Genomic DNA, 22,088 nt, shown 5'->3' with positions numbered 1-22,088 from the left:
CTCCATACCTTAAGTCTATGAAAAAATTATTTAAACATTAAATAAACCAAAAAGGATTGTTTTGCCTCCGATAAGGATTCAGTAAATCTTAGTTGGGATAAAGTTGGGGGATGGCCTTCCTGTAACCTTCCTGTAATTCTGAGCCTTCTGGATAACAGGTTTCCAGATAAAGATCCCATACCTTTATGTATTCATACACAGAGACATAATAGGTTGATTCACAAAGTAAAACCCAACTATACGATGACAACATTTTTTGCACACCCTGAATTTATTGAGAAGCCCCAGGGCAAACAGTTACCAGGAAAGCCAGATTGATGTAATCCCTATACACAACCAAAAGAAAACAAGTATTGCAAATTAACTGATAATTGATAATACTCATTTTTGGAGACAATATTTTCAGATTTTTTTCTGATTCCTTCATAAATGTTCATACATAAATAATATACATCATGACAATTTGTTTTCCAAACAAAAACGCACAAATAGTGTAGGGGCCCATAGCGGGTTAATCTGCCCCTATGGCTTTAAGGCCCCTCCCTTAGCTCAGTGTTATTGACCAAGAGGTGTAATGACAACTTCCTGCCACACTGCAATATAGTGTGTGTAAGGAGTGGCCTCTTCCTCTTTGGCCTCTGGATGGTGATCCGGCTGGATGTGCCCAGGGGGGCCTGGGTATAGCTAGGCTTAGAAAGGACCATGTGTTTTGGAGAAGAATTCGGGGAGCAGGAAACCCTGTGATTGAGGATTAGCGAGAACAGGGTCGATTTGTAATTGTCTCTCTAGGAGAGAAAGGCAGAAAGGCAAGAGAGAAAGAGCAGCTGAAGCTCCAACAAGGAATTGCAGTAGGGATTAGCTTCCCAGAGGCTTTGTGTGAGTGCCTCCAGTGCAGGGACCTCAGTGAGGAGGGATGTTAGGTAGCAGGTGGCTTCCTGAACAGCGCACTGTATGGGAATGGCGTACTGAATCTGCAAAATTGCCTAATGCCTGATGTGACTGTGTGTCATGTGCTAATACCTCATCTGTATACGTGAGTAAACCTGGGGACATTATCTTTGACTGGCGCCCAATCATTTTGAATGCACAGTAGCCTGAGTGTTGTAGTTGCGCTACACCTTAGAGGGAATGCTTCCACTTAGTGAAGGCCCTGATCCTGAAGTGTGAGTCCAAATGTAACCATGTTCTGCTCACTAGCTGGAAAGTGATTGTTGGTGTGAATAGCCCAGAATAGCGTTACAATAGTTTTCTGTTCTAAGCCAGATGGCCATGAAATTGACATGTATTCTGTCGTGAAAATTATGTGGACGACTTTCAAAGGAAATAATAAAAATAAATGAAAATAAGAAAAATCCGAAATCCCAAAAAGCTTCCCTTCTAAATGTGGATAGGGAGACATATGTAAATGCACAGATTCAGACAGAACTTTAATACTGTATTGCATAAACAAACAATGACTCTGGAATTTGCATTTTAGGATAATACGGTATATGGGCATATACAATTGGAAAAATATGTATAGCATGTGTGTGTGTATATATATATATATTAATATTCACACATAACCAGCACATTTCTACAGCTATACTGAATGCTATGCAAACATTGAGTTCCCTAACACATTTATTTTGTTTTACCATACTATCACTTTTTTGTGTTTAAAGAATATTGCACAGCTTGGATGACATGCTGAATGAAAACACAATAACAGAAACCAGCTTTTTGGAGTCTCACCGTAGGGAGGGCAATTCCAGACTGATGAATAGATAAATCCCATGCTTAGGAAATCGCAGCGGACACGAGTTTACAGAACTATATCTTTCTCCTTAGGATTTACACAGTAATCATGTGTAACTAGAAGAATGAATATTCTGTTGTCTTCTCTCTCTCTCTCTCTCTCTCTCTCTCTCTCTCTCTCTCTCTCTCTCTCTCTCTCTCTCTCTCTTTCTCTCTCTCTCTCTCTCTCTCTCTCTCTCTCTCTCTCTCTATATATATTTATCAGTGTTATCAGTCTGGTCCAAATTCTTGTTCTTTATTCTGTATATAACAACTTCACCCCTCATACACACACATATGGAGCTCTCACTCATTCTATATAGACATATATACTGTATGTATATATTTTGTTGTATTTATTTATTGACCCCTCTTTTTATAGTTTAATGTTTTAGCATACATGCAAAGTAGTTGAAGTACCTACTTAATGCACATTGTTTCTCCTTAAATAAATGAGTACCCTCCAGGTTCAATTATTTGCTCTGGCATCGATTCATATCAAGGCCTTCTGCGGTGTTGTAATGTGAAGTGTTGGGGATACGTTTTGTGGAAGACAATGCAGTCATGTTAGCAAAGCTCATATAAAGACAACAATATTATGCAGATTTATTTTCCATAGTTCCATAGTTCGCTTTAACATTTGACCTAAAATGAATGCTGCATGAATACAAAGAAAATGATTGGTGGATTAGAACAAGAAAATTGATAGATGATGATTTTTTCATTGATATGATAATCAAAAAGAAGGCTTTGTTTTTCTTTAGAATTAAAACAGAAAATGTGTAAAGCACAGATGCAGACTGGACCAGTCTAAAACTAGCCACATGTGGCCTGATGTTGTTGATCTGATGTTTTTGGCTGTAATGCCTGCTTCTAATTCTATGTGATGATTTAATAGTTCCAACCAAGACAATCATTGGCTGATGGCTTCTAAAAGGCGTCATTTCTGGCATATACAGTGCGAGTGACATATGCTCCCTATTTGTACAACGCAACTGTGCTACACAGGTGGTTTTTTTTACACAAGTTCCTTTTAATGCATGGGATTCTTTGTGCAACTGACCACAAGGAAAATGTGCACACTCACAATTGTGGTATTGGGTGTTAATGTGCCCTAATGTCCTATTTAATGTCAGGTATGTGGGAGTAATGACTTAAATGAAGAGGAGTGAAAGGGTAAGGATAAGGATTGGACTGGTGGAATTGTAAAAAATTTAAACTATGTTATGCTTAAAATGTAAATATTTTGTCTTAGACTATGGCTTGCCGGTGTGTTGAGAACAATTACATGTCAAATGTATATAAATGTTTATAAATGTAGATGCTCAATGGAATTATAAACAGGGTCAGACTGGGCTGGTGGGACACCAGGAAAATTCTTGTTGCTGATCCAGGACCCTCACTCCCTGGTGGATACTGCAGGTTCTCCCCATCCCGGTTGCGGCAAGGAAAGTGTAAAATGTGCGCAGGTGGGAGGGGGGTCAGATTTAGCTATATCAAGGGTGGGGAGGCTTGTGACTAGGGTGGGGGCACCAGGGTGGGTGGGCTCATACACCCCAGTCTGACACGAATTATAAAAGAAAAACACTGGAGAAATTGAACCACCTGTTGAATAAACCATTTTATTATACAGTTTAAAGAGTATCATTACATAAGATCTTTAACAGCACACCATTATTAGACTTTATGATTTGGTTCTGTTCTTTTTTTAATAAATAGGGGGCAAATTGTTGGTTCACAGAAAATACATTTGTTTATGTATTCATTTTTCGTGACTTGACTAAAAATGACCATTTTCTTGCTTCTCCGTAAAATAATATGCAACATAATAACTGCACATTAATTAAATACACACAGTTTTGTACTTAAAAAGAGCATATCAGTTTTTCACCAAAAAAAGTTTAAAATGTGTTTGTTCAGTTTAGGATGAAACAACTCTCTTGCTTTCTACAGCTTATCTTTCTTTTGATGTTATTCCAAGAAAATTAAATTGCCGTTGGCAATACCCAAGCAAGCTGAATTTGTATTACTCTATTGTAGAAACCAAACCATATCTCAGCGGTGCTTGTTACGAATGACCAGACATTTACAGCAGGAATTGAAATCCAAGGAATTCCCAGTGAAAGTTTAACCCTTTAGACACTGGCAATTGCTGGAATACAAAGGCTGTAGTTTTACAGTTCTTGCATGTTGGACAGCATGCACCACACATACAGCAAATATTTTATGGGCATTTCATCCACAATGGTATGTGACTTTTTAAGTGGGTTGATCCGTTTGTGTGCAATCATAATAAGGTGCCAATGGTCCTATGTTTCCAAGACAGTTTAGCCTAGTCAAAGACCTTTGTCTAAATTCCACATTCATTTCGTTTTGCTCACTAGTAGGATATTTTGAGTTACGATAATGTTAGAGATTTTGTTTTTAAACAGCTGTATACATTTGTAATTTAAAAGGCATGATAAAAGGGGAAGGATAAAAAATAGACCCAGTACAAAACTAGGCGTGCATGTGGTGCTTTTGTTTTTGGCTCTTTTTACAGACAGGGGAGGCAGATTGACCGTTCTTTTAATATGAGCGTTATCGAAACAATGTGGGAAAAAGCACTGCACCTGTTTGTAAATTTGCTCATACACTTGTGTGACATTAAAATTAACACCATGTTTTCTGTGACTTTAAGAATCAGTCAGATGTTAGCATTCACCACAGCCTTGCCTGGAGGAAAAAATTTCATTCAGCTGGTTTTAGATGGCAAACACTTTCTGACAAAAAGGTACAAAATTGTCAAATGCTTTTGTAAATCAGCCAATTCTTTAAACACTTCCCAGATTATCAGGAAAGTGTTTTGTTATGTTTTGGTAGCCCAGGTGCTTTATTAACAGGTTCACGCAGTGTAAGAAACACTCACCCTGGTGGTCTTGTGGGCCGGTGGGGGCGCCCAATGCGCTCTCGGCAGCAACGCCCGCTGCGCTCGCGGCGGCGACGCACCGCCATGCTGCATCCCATCCTCTTCTGTGCCGGCTTCTTAGTCCTCGCATTTTCCTTATTTATAGGCGCACTGTGGCTGGCGTGATGACGTCAGCATGCCAAATTCCAATGTATTTAAAAGGACTTTTTTACTGTGTTCATTGCCCTTTATTAGGTTCATCTTTTGAGAGTTCCTGGGTGCTTTCCTGAATTCACATGTGTTCTGATTCCTGTTTTGACCCTGCCTGCCTGACTATTCCTGATTTCTGTGATCCCGACCTCTGCCTGGTAACCGACTATTCTGACATCTGTATTCCGACCCGTGCCTGTCTCGACCATTCTTGGTTGACCTCCCGGCTTTGACCCCTGCCCACTAGTTTTCTGCCTACACCCACCCAGCCTGGTTTTGACTACGCTTTCTGCCTGCTCCTTGAACTGTGACCTTTTGCCCAAAAAGCCTTTGCTGGGCTCGTGCCCCTTTGCTCGTCCAGAACCGTTAGCTTGGCTCCTCTCTTTATAAGACCTGGCGACATCCAATTAGCCGAGGGCTACTCCTGAGGTGAAAGGCGGCTGTTAAAGGCAGAAGAAAGAGCTGAGACCAGGGAGGCTAGCATTGGTTCTAGATTCTGGGTGCCGACTGTGACATGCAGCCATTACACTTCAACTCTAATACTTTAAACTAGTCTAGAAAGTACTCTGTACACAGTGACACCTACAGGTCCTTTGTATAAACACCACATATTTATTAATATGCTAAAATTCAAACTGGTAAGAAAATGGCAGAAAACCTTAAAGTGACCTTTGATAAATCTTAAAAACATGCATGTTACAAAAAGACTTCAGATATCCAGGTCATTGCAATATATTTGTAATATAGAAAATGTGTTATATTCAACGTTTCGGTTTCACTTCCTGAGGACGGCTGACGAGTAAGAGCCGAAACGTTGAATAAAACATATTTTCTTTTTCACTTATACAAGTCCTATGAGTGCGGTCTATTTTGTTGCTTTATTACTAATGTTTTTTTTGTACCAGCACCTAGGCAGTTACATGGTGTTCTGTGTGCACCAGGCTAGTGTTTGTGTGTATATATATATATATATATATATATATATATATATATATATATATATCAAAGAAAAAGATGCACACCAGGGTTTGTAAAGAAAAAGTTAAAATTCCATATTTAATGGTTTACATTAAAAAAATTGGCCGACCCCTTTCTTTACTATTTGGATAATTTTGCCAGTAAAGATAGCACCCAGGTATCGACTCAGTTATATATATATATTACGGTGTGCGATAAGGACTTTCAGACTGTATATACTGTATATACATATATATATATACAGAGAGACAGAATATATATGTATATTTAAATGGTTTACATTTACATTGGCAGGTTACCTGCTCACATACTTAGAGTGAATCTTATGCGTAAATGAAGGGTTTGCTTAGATTTGATAGAAGGCATAATTGTTTAAACATGACAATTAATTTGTGTTTTATATTGCTTTGTCAACGCTGTGAAAAAACTATTTAACTTGATGTTCATTCTCTGCTCTTTCTCCATTCTTGTTTCTGTTTGAAATCTGTCATTTTACTCTGATGCTCAACAAAGCAATGAATTATGCTTAATAGTGTAATTTATAGGTAATTTTCTCAGGTATATTATGTTCCCCAGGCAATGCTTGAGTTATCTGCTGTGGAAATGTAATCTGGGGAACTGGATACCATATTAGTTGATAATGGAATGTTAAAGAAGAAGGAAGTGATCTATTGTTGGCCTTTTGAGGGAAACTGAAGGTAGAGACCTTCTTGGGTCTGTTTTAACAGACCTGCACCAAACCCAAACCTGATTATCTGGCCCAAATCTGCTAACAAAATTTTTTGCCCATGCTTGAACACCCAACCTGACTCCTGCACACGCGTCACGTCAACAGAGAAGTAACATCACAGAGACAAGAATTAATGTCACACCATGGACCATTTTAATGAGGGAAGCTTTACATTTTCATTTTTTAACCTTCCAGATGGCTACAGGACCTAATATTCCTCAGGTGCAGCAAAAGGGTGTCCTGACAGCTTTGCTGCTATTCCACAGGTACCCAACCTGCTGCAGGACTCTAAAGGGGTTATTTATTAAAATCTGATTTTTTTCTTGTAGGAGTTTTAATAGGGACAAACATTTGTTTTTGTAAAAAAAAACCTAAAATTTTTCAAAATGTATTAAACCCCGAAGTCTGAATAAAAAAGTACTCTACCTCAAACCTGCCAAGTTCATGTAGAAGTCAATGGCAGATGTCCCCTTTACAATTGGAAGATATGATCTGTGCTGGATTTCGTACAATAATTAGAAGAATTTGTGGCGTCAAATCCGAAAATAATTTTCCAGTACCAGATTTTTTCTAGTAAATCGATATTTATCAATCAATGATCAGTGTATCTTCAACATTCAAACAACTATACTTTTTAACTTTGTAAAAGCAAATGCAACAGTGCGATCTTCATTGCAATAGTTTTTTTTTTGATAAATTATGTGATTGTTTGGATTTTTTCATAAATAACCTATTGATCAAGGAAAGAAATGTTTGATTGTCAAAAAAACCCACACAAGTTTAATTGTGATTCCTTTTCTACAATGGAATTTAGAATAAAAACTCAAAATTGGAAGATTTATTATGTATTCTATAATGTATACTATTGTAATGGTACTTTCACAAAAAAACTCTGACTTTGCCAACCTGACTGTCCCATCTCAGCCTGTTAGTTACAGTTTCTAATGCTAACGGACTCCTGCTGCACAAATATGGAGACTTTATAACAGATCATAAAGTGTGCCATTTCCTAAGCAGGTTATTTAGTAAACCCCGAATGCAAAAATCATGAAAAATTCGTGATTTTTTTTTATAAAATCTGACTTTTAAACAAAATCATGAATTTTTTGGAATTTATTAAACCCCATGGATGGAAAAGTCTGAATCTGAAAATCCGGCATCTCAGACCTGTCGAGGTCAATGGGAGAAATCCGCATGATTTTGTGCGCTGGGTTTTTGGCAATACCAAAATTCAGAGTTTTCAGTGAAAAATCCAAAAAAAACTTGAAAATTGGATGAAAAATCTGAAAAGAAAAACGTGAAAATCTAATTTTTCATGATTTTTTATAAAACTCCCATAAACTCGAAATTCAGAAAAAAAAATTTGAATTTTTTTTAATTTGGGTGAATAGAATCGACCTGCTAACTCGGATCGAATTCCAATCGAATTCGATTCGAGTTTTTTCACCAAAAAAAAACTTCTAATTGATTGTAGGAGATCCCCCATAGGCTAATACACCAATTCGGCAGGTTTTAGATGGCGAATAGTCAAATTCAAATTCTTAAAAGGGACAGTACATGATAAATTTCGAATTTGAATTTTTTTAAACTCTAATCGAATTTGGACTATTCCCTAGTCGAATTAGGGTAGAACTAGGCGAGCGCTTTTGTAAGATGGTGTTGTATCGACAAAATGCATCCTACAAGTCTGATGTTGTCGTGTGGGTTGAAATACAATAGGACTGATACAAAAACCAGAGGTGTAAACTACATGTAAAATTTTCCATCCGACATGACACGACTGTCGGATGTGAATGCTGCGTCTTCATCCGACAAGATAAAAACAGATGGTGTCTGAAATGGTGCCTATGGGGTTGGTCCAGGCCAAAGTACAGGATGTGATTTAGGGGAAATGCCTTGATGCCAAGTACTCCTGGCTTACCAGTTTGAAGGTTAAATAACGTCAGCCCTTCATTTCTGCCAAATATATATTTTTTTATATATTGCTAAACCTGCTGTACCTTTAAGAGGGCGCGGTTATGAAGCAAGAAAAATCTCTAAAAACTACAGTGGAGTTATGCAGATCCAGAAATGCAGAATTTAATGTATTTAAAAATGACAGCTGTACAAACCGGAAAACCTGTTAAATAAACATCTGGCATTTCAATATATATGTACTCTACCAAAATAGACATTTTTGGGTGATCCACTAAGAGGTGTCGTCAAGTATTTTCAGCATGCTTGTCTGGAGGACAAATGTGGCATTTAGAACTTGATGCCATGTCAAACTACTTCATGTTCCTATGGCTAGAAAATCATTAAATGCACAAGTGAGTATATAAATCCAGATTTTAAGACACTATACTAAAAATAAAAGGATATTTATTTTATTATTGCATGCTATGTACTTGGTACCTGGAAATTGCTAAATCTTTCTTATTTTAGTTTCTGCTCATTATCTGATAACGGGGATTACCACAAAACGTTTTTTTTTTTTCATTAGCAAAACAAGGATTAAATGAATTAATAGCACATATTCTTGGCAGGCACAGGAAATGCTCATGGAGGCATAAACCCATTTATTCTAATGTGGATAACTGAAGCAAATGCAAAATGAATTGCCACGGCTACTCCAGGGCATATACATATTGTTTTGTATTTAAACAAGTAGCCTTTATGTTCTTTATCTGCTTCTTTAAAGAGTTTGATGTCTTGAAAAACTGTTTAAAGGAGAACTAAACCCTAAAAATTAATAGAGCTAAAAATGCAATGTTTTATACACTGAACTTATTGCACTAGACTAAAGTTTCAGCTTATGAATAGCAGCAATGATTCAGGACTTCCATCTTGTCACAGGGGGTCACCATCTTGGAATGTGTCTGTGACACTCACATGTTCAGTGGGCTCTGAGCAGCTGTTGAAAAGCTAAGCTTAGGGGTTGTCGCAAATTATCCAGCAGAAAATTAGGTTGGTCTGTAATATAAGATGATGCTACAGGGCTGATTATTATATTCTGATGCTAGTTGCACTGGTTTCTGTGCTGCCATGTTGTAATTATCTGTATTAATTACTAATCAGCCTTATACTGTGACATTTCTATTCTATGTGTACTGTATATTGTGAGTGGGTCCCTAAGCTCAGTAAGTGACAACAGCACAGAGCATGTGCAGTAAATCAGCAGAAAAGAAGATGTGGAGCTACTGGGGCATCTTTGGAGATCTTCTCTGCTAAAGGGCTTTGGTTGTCTGGGGCTTTGCACAGAAGCCTAAAACATAATGTACAACATTTCTAGCTACTTCTTAATTTAACTTTCCTTGTCCTTTAAAATCTCTTTCTTATTCTAATACCCACAAGTGACTGTATCACTAAGGCATATTCTTTTTTCATCACAATTAGTGATGGGCGAATTTGCGCCGTTTCGCTTCGCCGAAAAATTTGCGAATTTCGCGCGAAATTCGCGAAACGGCGAAAAATTCGCAAAACGGCACCAGCGTCGCGTTTATGACGCCGGCGCCCGTTTTTCCGACGCCGGCGCCCGTTTTTTCGACGCCGGCGCTCGTTTTTGGCGCCGGCGTCCGTTTTTTCTAAAAAAAAATTTTGACGCCGGCGAATTTTTGCCGCGAATTTTCGCTGGCGTTTTGCGAATTTATTCGCTGGCGGCGAAACGCGCAAATTCGCCGCGAATTTGCGCCTGGCGAATAAATTCGCCCATCACTAATCACAATGCAATTATATATATACTGTCTCTAAATATCTAGCTATTCATTAATATAATAAAGATTCTAATGTTCACTTGCCATTGAAGATTTGCATATTGTGGTCAGCTGTATGTACAGTATTGTGGCACAGTTACTTAAAAAAAGCATAGAGGATATGTTAGAAGACACAGCAGATGTAGGGTTGAGACCTGGGTCGTATGTGTCCAGCCAGAATGGTAAAATACTAGCCAAGGCCAGGATTACAAATTTAAACAAAATAAAAAAGGGTGCTCCAGAATATCAATATAAATGTAAATGTGAATTGCTCACTTAGTAGATCAAGTGGTCCAGGTGCACCAGCCCCAGACCCTCAGCTTCAGGAAGTGGCAAACCACTCCAGCACTCAAAGGGATCCACAGGGCCAAAAAATATAAAGGATTACAAATTTACCAGCATTGTATTTGCTGGTAAATATTTCATTCCATACCTTGCTGACCACAACCTGCCTCAAATCACTGCTTCCAGCTGGGGCATGTCGCTGATACTCAAAAAATATTTTGTTGAGGGCTCCCAGTCCACCTACTTACGTCACTGCCCTGCCCCCTTTTGCATCAACACTCTTCCCACATCATTGCCCCACCAATCTGCCTCCACGGGTCCCACCCTTCTCAGCGCTGGCCAGAATTTTTCCCGGAAAAAAGTGGCAACCCTAAGCAAATGTGATAAAGAACCCAGCTTGTGTTCACAAGAAAAAATAGTACAGGTGCTGAAATGAATGAGTAAAATGAAAGAGTGATAGGGGAGGAGTTTAGTGTGAGTTATCTTTCTAAGGGTCAGACACACGGGCTGATTCGGGGAGATTATTCGCCAGGCTAGTCTCCTCTTCTTCGCAGCGACTAATCTCCCCAATCTGCTTCCCCCCAGCTAAAATGTAAATTGCCTGGGGGCAGGCACATGGAGCACTTTGTTTTCTGAAGTCGCCCGAAGTTTCCTTGTGAGGCAATTACGGGCAATTTCGGAAAACGAAGTGCTCTGTGTGCCTGCCCCCAGGCGATTTACATTTTAGCAGGTGGAAGGCAGATTGGGGAGATCAGTTGCCGCGAAGAAAAGGAGATTTGTCGCCTGATTAATCTCCATGAATCTGCCCGTGTGGCCAGACCCTAAGAGGTAGAAAAAATGGGGGATGAGCTTGTGTAGTTTTGGAGGTGCAAAAGGAAAAAAAAACTTACTACTGGGCATTGATGTCTCTTTCTTTGAAAAAAGGATTACCATGCCTACATTTAAGTGAATATCCCCAATATGTACAGGAATATTTATATTTATTTGGTCCTAATTATAAGTGGTCAAAATGAGACAGTGTGGGGACATTTGATATTTATTTCCCTTTTAAAACTATTCCTAGATTTTGTGATTTTAAGTGTTGGACCATATTTGATCTGATAAGGAAAATGGCAATGAATTGGTCTAAAAAATTAGACTTTAATATTTCAATGAAATTTCAATGTCAACAACTCTTTTTCTTTAGATTGTTCTTTACATTGTTATAACCGGAACACTAACTGGCAATGTGCAAAGTCTTGAAGCAGAATACATTTTTATTTTGAAGTAGGACCCATAGAGAAATGTTGGGTTTAGGGTGTTGGGGCTGGCAATTAGAAACTATAGTATTTAATAAATAAATTGAGGCTTTTTATTGTACATTGTTGATTGGATTATTAATTCAAGGAGAAAATGTCCAAGTTTTGCATTTCAATTTGTTCTTAGTATGACACATTCCTGGCTACATAAATAATTTGTTCTACACTAGCTACCCTTCGTTGAGTTCCAGACACCCATTTATCTGGGCTGAACTTCTGCCTTCAATTTATAATTTACATGCTGCATCTTCAATCTATATAGATGAAAGTATTTCACTGAAATCAGTCCATCCAACCATAGGCACCTCCGCTGAAACCATGTCCATATGTTCACTCCCTGGCATTGTTAATGCAAGTTTCCACCATAGGTAGTTGGGTTCTACATATTTTACAGCCCTTTTGGGATGCATAAATGGTGGGAATAGCTTGGGGTGACTGGCTAGATTGTCATTTGGAAGTGCAGGTATGGGATCAGTTAGCCAGAAACCAGTTATCTAGAAAGATTCAGATTACAGAAAGGCCATCTCCCACAGACTCCATTTTATGCAAATAATTAAAATTGTTAAAAATGATTTCCTTTTTCTCTGTAACAATAGAAAAGTATATTGTACTTGATCCAACCCAATATATAATTCATCCTTATTGAAAGCAAAACCAGCCTATTGGGTTTATTTAGGGGCTGATTCACTAAGGGTCGAATATCGAGGGTTAATTAACCCTCAATATTCGACTAGGAATTAAAATCCTTCGACTTCGAATATCGAAGTCGAAGGATTTAGCGCAAATACTGAGATCGTACGATTGAAGGATTATTCCTTCGATCGAACGATTAAATCCTTCGAATCGAACGATTCGAAGGATTTAAATCCAACGATCGAAGGAATATCCTTCGATCAAAAAAACTTAGGAAAGCCTATGGGGACCTTCCCCATAGGCTAACATTGACTTCGGTAGCTTTTAGCTGCCGAACTAGCGGGTCGAAGTTTTTTTTAAAGAGACAGTACTTCGACTATCGAATGGTCGAATAGTCGAACGATTTTTACTTCGAATCCTTTGATTCAAAGTCGTAGTCGAAGGTCGAAGTAGCCCATTCGATGGTCGAAGTAGCCCAAAAAATACTTCGAAATTCGAAGTTTTTTTACTTCGAATCCTTCACTCGAATTTAGTGAATCGGCCCCTTAATGTTTACATGCTTTTCTTTAGACTATAGGTATGAACATCCAAATTATGGAAAGATTCATTATCCAGAAAGCTCCATGTTCCGAGCATTCTGGATAACAGTTCCCATATCTGTATTGGCTGGTACAGATGGAGGACATTTTATTGTAGTATCGGGCACACACAAGCACACCCTTTTGCCACTGAAATAAATGATATGCATCTGCATTGTGGTCTTTAGGTGCACTGATACCTTTGTATATACATGTGATCTGGGATCTCTGTGCCAGAACAATGAGAGGCAGCATTACCTGCTCTAGGATTACTTTGCTCCATAGTAATACTGCATATCAGCTCCATTTGTCTGTGTCATGTAAAATATATATTCATATATATGAACCATATATATGAAAAGAGAATTATTTAAAAATGCATTGCATTTCTTTCTTATTCTCAGAACCAAGAAGTGATTTCCTTTCCACGGCTGTAGAAATCTTCCAGAACAAATAACCAGTATCAAAGGTAAGAAACCACACTATCAAGCTTCATGTTGGTCAGCTTCCAGGAACAGTCAGGGTTGTTCATGAGCACTTGGAGCTATACATGTATTTTATCAGCAGCTAGAAAGATGCAGATTAGACATCCTAGATTTAGTGAGAAAATAAATAAATGTGTGTTGCAGGCTATATCTACTTCAATTTTGTACCCAATTTATATAATTTTCAGCTGTACGTTGGCAAACAGCACAGTATATTTAACTTGACTTCTAACTAATATATAATGAATCCTTATTGGAAATAAAAAATCCTATTGGGATCATTTAAAGGGGTTGTTCACCTTTAGGGCAGATACACACGCTCATATTCGGAGAGATTTAGTCGCCCAGTGATAAAGCACCTCTTCTTCTGGGCGACTAATCTCCCCAAACTGCCTCCCGACGGTTAGAATCGAAATCGCCGGCGGGATGGCACTCGGAGCGCTTAGTTTGCACTCGGAGCGCTTAGTTTTCCGAAGTTGCCCAAAGTTTCCTCGTTAGGCAACTTCGGGCGACTTCGGAAATTGAAGCGCACCGATTGCCATCCCGCTGGGGATTCTAGCCGGCGGGAGGCAGTTCGGGGTGATTATGCGCCCCAAAGAAGAGTAGATTTGTCGCTGAGCGACTAATCTCCCTGAATCTGAGCGTGTGTCTCTGCCCTTAAAACTTTTAGTATGATGTAGAGTGAAATTATGAGTCAGTTTGCAGTTGGTTTTCATTTTTTATTATTTGGGTTTTTTGAGGTATCTCCAGTTTGCAGTTTCAGTAATCTAGATGTTAGGGTCTAAATCAACCATGTACTGATTTGAATAAGAGACTGGAAAATGAATAGAAGAGCCCTAAACAGAAAGATGAGAAATAAAAAGTAGTGATAACAATAAAGTTGTAGCCTTACAGGGTATTTGTTTGGATGGGGTCAGTGACCCCCATTTGACAGCTGGAAAGAGTCAGAAGAAAAAGGCAAACAAATAATAAATAAATAATGAGGACCAAATGAAAAGTTTCTTAGAATTGGCCATTCTATAACATACTAAAAGTTAACTTAAAAGTGAACCACCCCTTTATTGTTTAAATGATTTAAGTCTGGAGATCCAAATTAAGAAAAGCCCCCTTATTCGGAAAGTCCCAGGTCCCGAGCATTCTGGATAACATATTCCTGATATTTGATGTGTAAAATAAGGGTACTCCAGTGTCTGGGCAAATTTAAAATACATTCCTTCTTAAAAAAAGTGTGTAACCTTTTTTCATGACAGTTTGGATAAGGGAGAGCACTGTTAGTACAACTGGCCAAGGCTTCACATTTGAAACCTGCATGACAGCTCCCATTTTTCTAGATGAACAGCCGCAGCATAACTTATGCCAATATTTCTTACCAACCACTTACAAAAAAAACATGAAATGAATGTAAACTCTGCTTTGAATAAACAGATAAATCTTCTTTATAAATAAAGAACAGCCTTTATTCTGACAACACTGAAGACTGAAAAGAGCCTGAAACTAGGATTCCTCTTATTTTCTAGCATGTAGCATTATCTGCAATGGTGCCCTTATCTAATTGTTCACCACTGATTCTTTGAAGCTTACATGGTTGGCTTTTGCAGCCGTATAAATAAAACTGCGAGCATTTTCATATGAAGTTTAATAACGTAATGAAGAAAGTGACAGGCAGATATTTTGTGCAATCCCCCAAAGCCCAAATTAGAATCCGAGATATATCTGAAGTGTGACACAATATAAAACCAATGTATAAATCATGCCACAAAATATAAAGGAGACTTGCTAAAGAGAGTTCATTAACACAAAAGTGTGCATTTTAAAATGAACTTGGAAGGATGGATGTGCCAATAAAGCAAAGACAGAGGATATGCTTCACAATTAACTAAATCATAAAGATTTTATTCAATGGTTTCAAAAAGGTTGAAAGACAAAACTTGCTTAAAGCAAATAAACATTTTTTTTGTTTATTTTTTAATTTGTTTTGCTACGGATTGTATTTGATTGCAAAGATAAATATCTCATCTTCATGCAGTAAATATGTGCTAATAATAAACGAACACACTTGTTCCCCGACAAAAATGTGCTGTATGTATTAATGAGGTTTTACACCTTCAAAAGATTATAGAAAACCTGGAATAGGGTGGTGTATTGAATATCCCCTGCTTCACATCCGGTGAAAACACATTGTTAAGATTTGCCAGGTACGTTGTTATCTTAGAGAACTCTTGCACAACTAACTGCACAACTGCGGGGTATTTAGGCCAAAAAAATCTGATGCTCCAATTCATTTTTTAAGTGACTTTGTAAATGTAGTATGTAATTAAGGATACCAAAATGTAGACATCATTCAACAACAGCGTAATGACGTGTATGATGCACAGAAGTTAGTAGTTGCTGATTGTCACTAGAAATAGGCGTATTTCAGGGGGGCAAATAGTTATTAAATTTCAATAGAAAGCTTGGTAGGAGTAGCAGCTGATATTTTCCCACTAGGGCAGTAGCTAAATACTGACACAGAGAATTATCCCAAGGGTAGATAAAGGACATAAACCTATCCCCTTTAAAATGGCACAACAGCAGTTCCAGCATTATCTAAGTAGAAAATTCTGTTTAATTACATTCATAAACCTTTACCGTTAGGGTACAAAAGAAATTGAATTCACTATCAGAGTTTACACCATGACTGAAAGGGCTGTGATCACCACGATCCACAACTTTAGTGCATAAGCCTGCTGCCAGTGAACAAGGCTTGAAAATAGATATTTCAACTTATAAAGCTGGACCTTAGGACTATTGAATCAATTAGGCACAGAGATTTCACTTTCTTAACTGCCGGGCTTAATTTAATTAATATCTTGGAAAATATTCTGGAAACAATTATTGCATTAATCAAAGGGGTTTGGTCTAAGGAACATACATCCTGAACAAAACTGGGGCAACATTATTCTGTGAATGTATTATAAAGGGGTGGAAGGTAGCCATCTTCAAAGCATGGTGGCATGCTTTACTAAAAAAAATTAGGATGAGCCAAGTCCAGAACCATAACCAGGCAGTAGGCGCAGGGTACAAGCAAGAGATACTAGAAGCAGGAAAAGTTCCAGAAGAGACAGGTACCAGGGGTGTAACTAAAGAGGTTGCAGACCCTTTTGCTGCAGGGGGGCCCAGGAGGTATAGTAGCCCCATGAGGCCCAAATAAAGAGCAATTTCAACATATTTTGGTAAAACAGGACAACCCCTGGATGTGTTGGGAGGCCTAAAATTAATTTTCTGTGGGGCCCAGTCATTTCTAGTTACACCACTGACAGGTACTCTTTGCTAAATTTTCTTAGGCAAGAAACAAGCTTGGAATTAACAAAGACTGCAGCTCAGAATGTAGTCTTGTAAAGTAACTTGTAATAGTGTTATGCAGTTGCCTGTGTTTAGAAAGGAACACTTATTCTCTAATTATCCAGACGTGACTTGTCATCATTAACCTGCTTTCAGCACCCAATATCATTTCACTCAATATCATTCAGCACCCAATACCAATTTCTGCTATGCGTATTATTCCTCCCGACAGGCCTCAACTGTCATTTGTCTTATCTGTCTAGCAGAATATCCTTCCGCTTAACATTATAGAATATATTCAGTTTACTATGATATAGTTCCATCTTACTACATGGATTTTATATAACACGCAAGTTACACTACAAATTTATTGGGGGTAATAAGGGTACTGGACAATAAAAGTAGATTTAATAAAGGTGCTGGACAATGAAAGCACTCAACCTGTATACACATGGTGGTTAGCATAAGAAAAAAAAGAAGATAGGTTCTTCCTTAATAGCTGAAAAAGCATGGAGAGATTGATGCACTCAGGATGACGAGATAGATATTAACACTGCCTTCCAAAATGACAGAGGGGACTAACAAGATGACATAGAATTCTGAAGATAATTCTTTGGCCAGTTGTAGAGCAGCCAACTGTCATAAATAAAATATACAAACCTGACATCTTCAGTCACAGAAAAATAGGAAGTCATGTGTTGTTCATACCTGCAAATATGTACTAGATCTCTTTTTCCATTAAAGGGAACCTATAAAAATGGGTCTCTAAACACATTTGTCGGTTTGCAAAGTCTACGTTAAAATTTCTATGTCATTTTTTCCCCATGAATGACTTTTAACACATTCCTGCGTTGGCGTGGTAGTCTATAGCAGCTGGGCGGCCGCAAACTTGGCTTGAATGTTTTCTTCAGCGTTTTCATTCCACTGTAAAATTCTAGTTAAGCTGCTGATTTTAGCCATTGGAGGGAGATTGTGTTCTAATCTGATAAAACATGGGATTAGAAGGAATTTAAAATAAATAGATCAACAGCAGCAGCAACAGGCCGTGTGTCAGAGTAAACACTTCTATCATTGCATTTTGGGCAGTTATCACACGAAAAGCAAGCCTTCATCTTATCCTCGCTCAGCCATCCAATTTGTAGTGAGTTATGAAATATCCATGCAATTATTGTGCACTTCTCTCCTCGTTGTTTTAGCTCCGTCTAGTGAAACATACCATTTAAGCATACTGTATGACTGAAACGCTATAATTATGGGCTACTATATTGCCTTTTCTGATTGGATAAACTTTAGCCTGACAGGTGCCGTTCCTTTTATATTCATATTTAGCTTTTTTCATCCTTTGGGTTGAAGAGTACAGCCTGCCAAGTGTTAACACAAATTTGAGCTTTGTTCATGAAAATGTTGCATTTATAATAGGGACAGCAGTCAGTGGGATGTTACAGTTGTACCCTTCTCACCCTCGGGTCAAACCACAAGACACATAAGTGAAGCCAATGCTAGTAGTCGATAATGGAGTGGGTTATTGTGAGTAAGTGAAAATGCTCCTAATCAAGAGGCCTGCTCTCTTAAGATTTTGTGGAATGCACCTTAAGCAATGCATTCAGTGTGGTAGCTCCTGTCCATAGAAAAATACAGAGCAATGGAATATACTGTACACATACAGAGAGAGAGAGAGAGAGATTTTATAAACAGGGTGTATTTCCCCATTTAAATGTGAAGGTTTATGCACTTGCAATCAGTTTAGCAGCCACAGCTTTGCATTGCTTCCAAGCTGTTTGCTTTATCAGCTGGTATCATGTCCTCTCACATATTTGTTCTCTCTCATTTGTGCGAGTTTCAGAATCTAATCCGACACACAAGAATGGGTTTGTAATGTTGCATAACCGTGATTACCGTACTTTCAGGGTAAATGAAACATATGCACAAAGCTTCGAGTAACCTCCGTTCATCTTCCCACAAGCACCTCACCCATTGAAATCATTTTTTAGAACATTACAATGCCCTTTGGTAACACAATCCTTCTCAAATCATCTGAGTGTTCTCTGTATTTCATGACTTCTGAAAATCCCTCAACATAATATCTCAAGATACACATTTCATATACAAGATATTACTTGGCAGTTTCAGAGCTTGCCCTGCCTTCTTCTTGTAGCTTTAAAATAATGGTCCTTCCTTAAATATAAATTGAAAGTCCTTAGCCATGGCTTTTTAATGTCTATAAATGTAAAAGGTGTTGGTTATTAATAGTAGTTTTGCAAGAAATGGGGCAGTTTTATTAGAGGATGTAAGAAGATCTGTCTGTAATCAGTTTTAATTCCCATTGCTGTCAGTGAGCCTTAACAGAAGACAAAAAACAGCCAGATTAATATCTCTATCAAAATGAGGTATTTGAATCGCAGTGTTCTGTTTAACGGTGAAGAAGTACTGCATATGGCAGATATACTGCAGCAAGTAATGTCATTTTATACGCTACATAAAAAGGCCTTCCCTCATTTTTGAGCATTGGAAGGGCAAGGAAACATTTCACTGGCATATGAAGTATGGGGAAGAAAGTAGAATTGGGGAAGGGTCTCTCTGTTTCAGTTGTTCCCAAATGGTGCAGCTGCCCTGCCAGCATGAGGGGGCTTAGAAAAATGTCAGGAGTACGGCCAGTTATGGTTAGAAATGGAATTAATATCCATTTGCTTTCCTGGGTAAACATGTAAGACCATCTTACAGGTCAGTTAGGGTCTCTGTACTCATGATCTAATGGACCTTCAAGAGGGGTCTGATCTGAATAAATTTGACAATAACTGCTGTTGAGGGTGTGTCTGTGGATTTAAGAAGTGATTATTAGAAGACGTGCATCAACAGCAATTGTTGTCCATTTTGGACTAAAACAGCATGTTATCCATTTATTTGTCTTTGTTTATGCATGTTTTGGTTAAAACTTGTTAAGGGAAACTGTCGTTGTGAGTAGTCCTTGCCACCAGTGGTATGGCAGCCTAGATGACTATTCCTCTTTCCTTTACTCTTCCATTGTGGCAGAGGTTTACAGTTGGCATAGCACAGCAAAGGTGCTCTTAGGCCTACAATGGCACGTATAATTACTTAGTTATAATAAGAACAAGATCTTTGAATGTTGGAATAACTTATGCATAGGAGAGGCACCGAACAAATAGTATAACAGTATCAACAATATAGATTCAGGATCAGTTTGACTCAACCAACCAGGTGGCAATTATAGAGCGGTAAGCTTTTCTTTACTGTAATATTAATTAGAGCCTATGTTGCTTTGTAAAGCTGCTCTCTTTAAGACACGCAAGTACCCCCAAAACCCCATATATTCATTGGATCTTGAGCCTTTGTTTTTCCACCTGTTATGAAATGTCATACTGTAGAAACTTGTGATGGTTGTTGGAAGCCGAGCAGTAAAAAGATTACTGGCATTAGTGTGGTGGCACATACCCCTCTGACATTGCTCTATTTTAAGGGGTCACAAGAGGGGCAAATGTGGGATCATCGACCCCTCCTCATCTTCATTACATTTGCAACTACTTAGTGACATCACTAACCACCTACTAAAACTGATATCATTTATATGCACCAACTTTTGCGGACGTATGGATATTTTAGTCTAATTTTAGTATATGTATGCATGTATATTTTTATTTGTATAGTGCTCCTTGAGGGCAAAGCACTGTACAGCAAAAGATGAAATTCATAGAACAAACAGGGGGTCATTACAATAATATGTACAAATAAGTATAAAAATACAGTACACATAATTATAAAGTATAGTTACAATACATATTATGTGCTTATTATCAAGGAGACAAAGAGGTCCTGCTCCGTAGAGCTTACAGTCTAAATGGGATGGTAACATACAGACACAAGTCGTAGGGATATTAAGTGCTGTAGGTTACAATGTTTGACACTGCTATATAAGTGCCAGTTCCCAGTTCAGGGGTTATGCAAGTGGTCCAAGAGGTAGTTTTTGAGTTTAGATCTGAAGGCATTGAGGGAGGATTCTCTCCGGAGAAATTCAGGAATGACATTCCAAATATAAGGAGCAGCAAGACAGAAGGGTTTGATGTAGGAAACAGCAGTAGTAGTGGGGGGTTCAACCAATTGGTTTCTCTGAGAGGAGCGGAGGTTTCAGCCAGGAACATATAGAGAAACAAGGGATGAGATGTAGTCAGGTGCAGAGGAGTGAAGCGCTTTGAAGGTTATGAGGTTATGAGGAGGAGTTTATAAGTTATTCTTTGTTTTATGGGAAGCCATGATAACGACTTCAGCAGGGGATGGGCTTGTACCCTTTTGGACGAGAGGAGGAGAATTCTGGCAGCAGTGTTTTATACAGACTGTAGAGAGGAGTGATGGGAGTTAGGGAGGCCAGTTATCTTAATCTAGTCGGGATAGGAGGAGAGCATGCATTAACGACTTGGCTGTAGAAAGTGAAGGAAAGGGACGGATTTTGGTAATATTGCGTAAGAAAAAATGACAAATTTTGAGAGTGGTGTTAATATGATCCGAGAAAGAGAGAGAGAGGAGTCAAAGTTTACCCCCAGACAGCGAGCTGAGTAGCGTTCATAATATTTTTTCATTGAAATTTGCTTGTGTGTTTATGAAGAAATAGATAATAGTAAAATTGCATTTTTACACATAAATAGATACACATAGAATTACAAAATTCCACATAAAATAAAACTGGAACCATTCTTTAGATCCTTTTGCTCTATTTTATATAGAGCTTTGCAAGAAAACTTTACTTTCCGTTAACATTAGTGTCATACGTCTCTGTGATGTGTGCATTGAAGTAGCTTGATATATTCTCCATAATATAATATATTAGCATGGGTCATATTACTCTAACTAGGCTATCAATATTTAATGAGGGCAGTAACGACAGACTCGTATATACCAGGGCAATTTAACTTTCAGCTCTATTCCACAGCATATGCAGTCAGATACAGCTTGACAAATGGCAGCATCCCTTGGAATATATTAAATTTATGCTAGCTGTACTAGGGAGAGTTTTCTCTCTTTTACTGTGCATGATAAATAGGCCCCTATGAGACTAGCCCATGGTTTCTGCACCATTATACGTGCACTATTATAGTTCAACGGCGGCAGTGTTAGCAAATATATATCTATATATATATATCATATTTGAGTTAGGATTAAGCTAATG

At 38.2% G+C, this 22,088-nt stretch overlaps 1 long non-coding RNA gene across 1 annotated transcript in view; it reads left to right on the top strand.

Annotated features, from left to right (window-relative positions):
• The window catches only part of LOC108706623, a 107,470-nt gene extending 93,689 nt beyond the window's left edge, over window positions 1–13,781 (top strand). Inside the window, exon 3 of the long non-coding RNA XR_001934116.2 lies at window positions 13,511–13,781. This is a non-coding gene — a long non-coding RNA (uncharacterized LOC108706623). The remainder of the gene's footprint in view (window positions 1–13,510) is intronic.
• Window positions 13,782–22,088: the final 8,307 nt, after the last annotated feature.

This window comes from Xenopus laevis, chromosome 1S (genome assembly GCF_017654675.1).
Source record: "Xenopus laevis strain J_2021 chromosome 1S, Xenopus_laevis_v10.1, whole genome shotgun sequence".
In the NCBI taxonomy this organism is placed as follows: Eukaryota; Metazoa; Chordata; class Amphibia; order Anura; family Pipidae; genus Xenopus; species Xenopus laevis.
The sequence above is the reverse complement of the archived record's forward strand: the minus strand, read 5'-3'. Positions and strand labels throughout refer to the sequence as shown.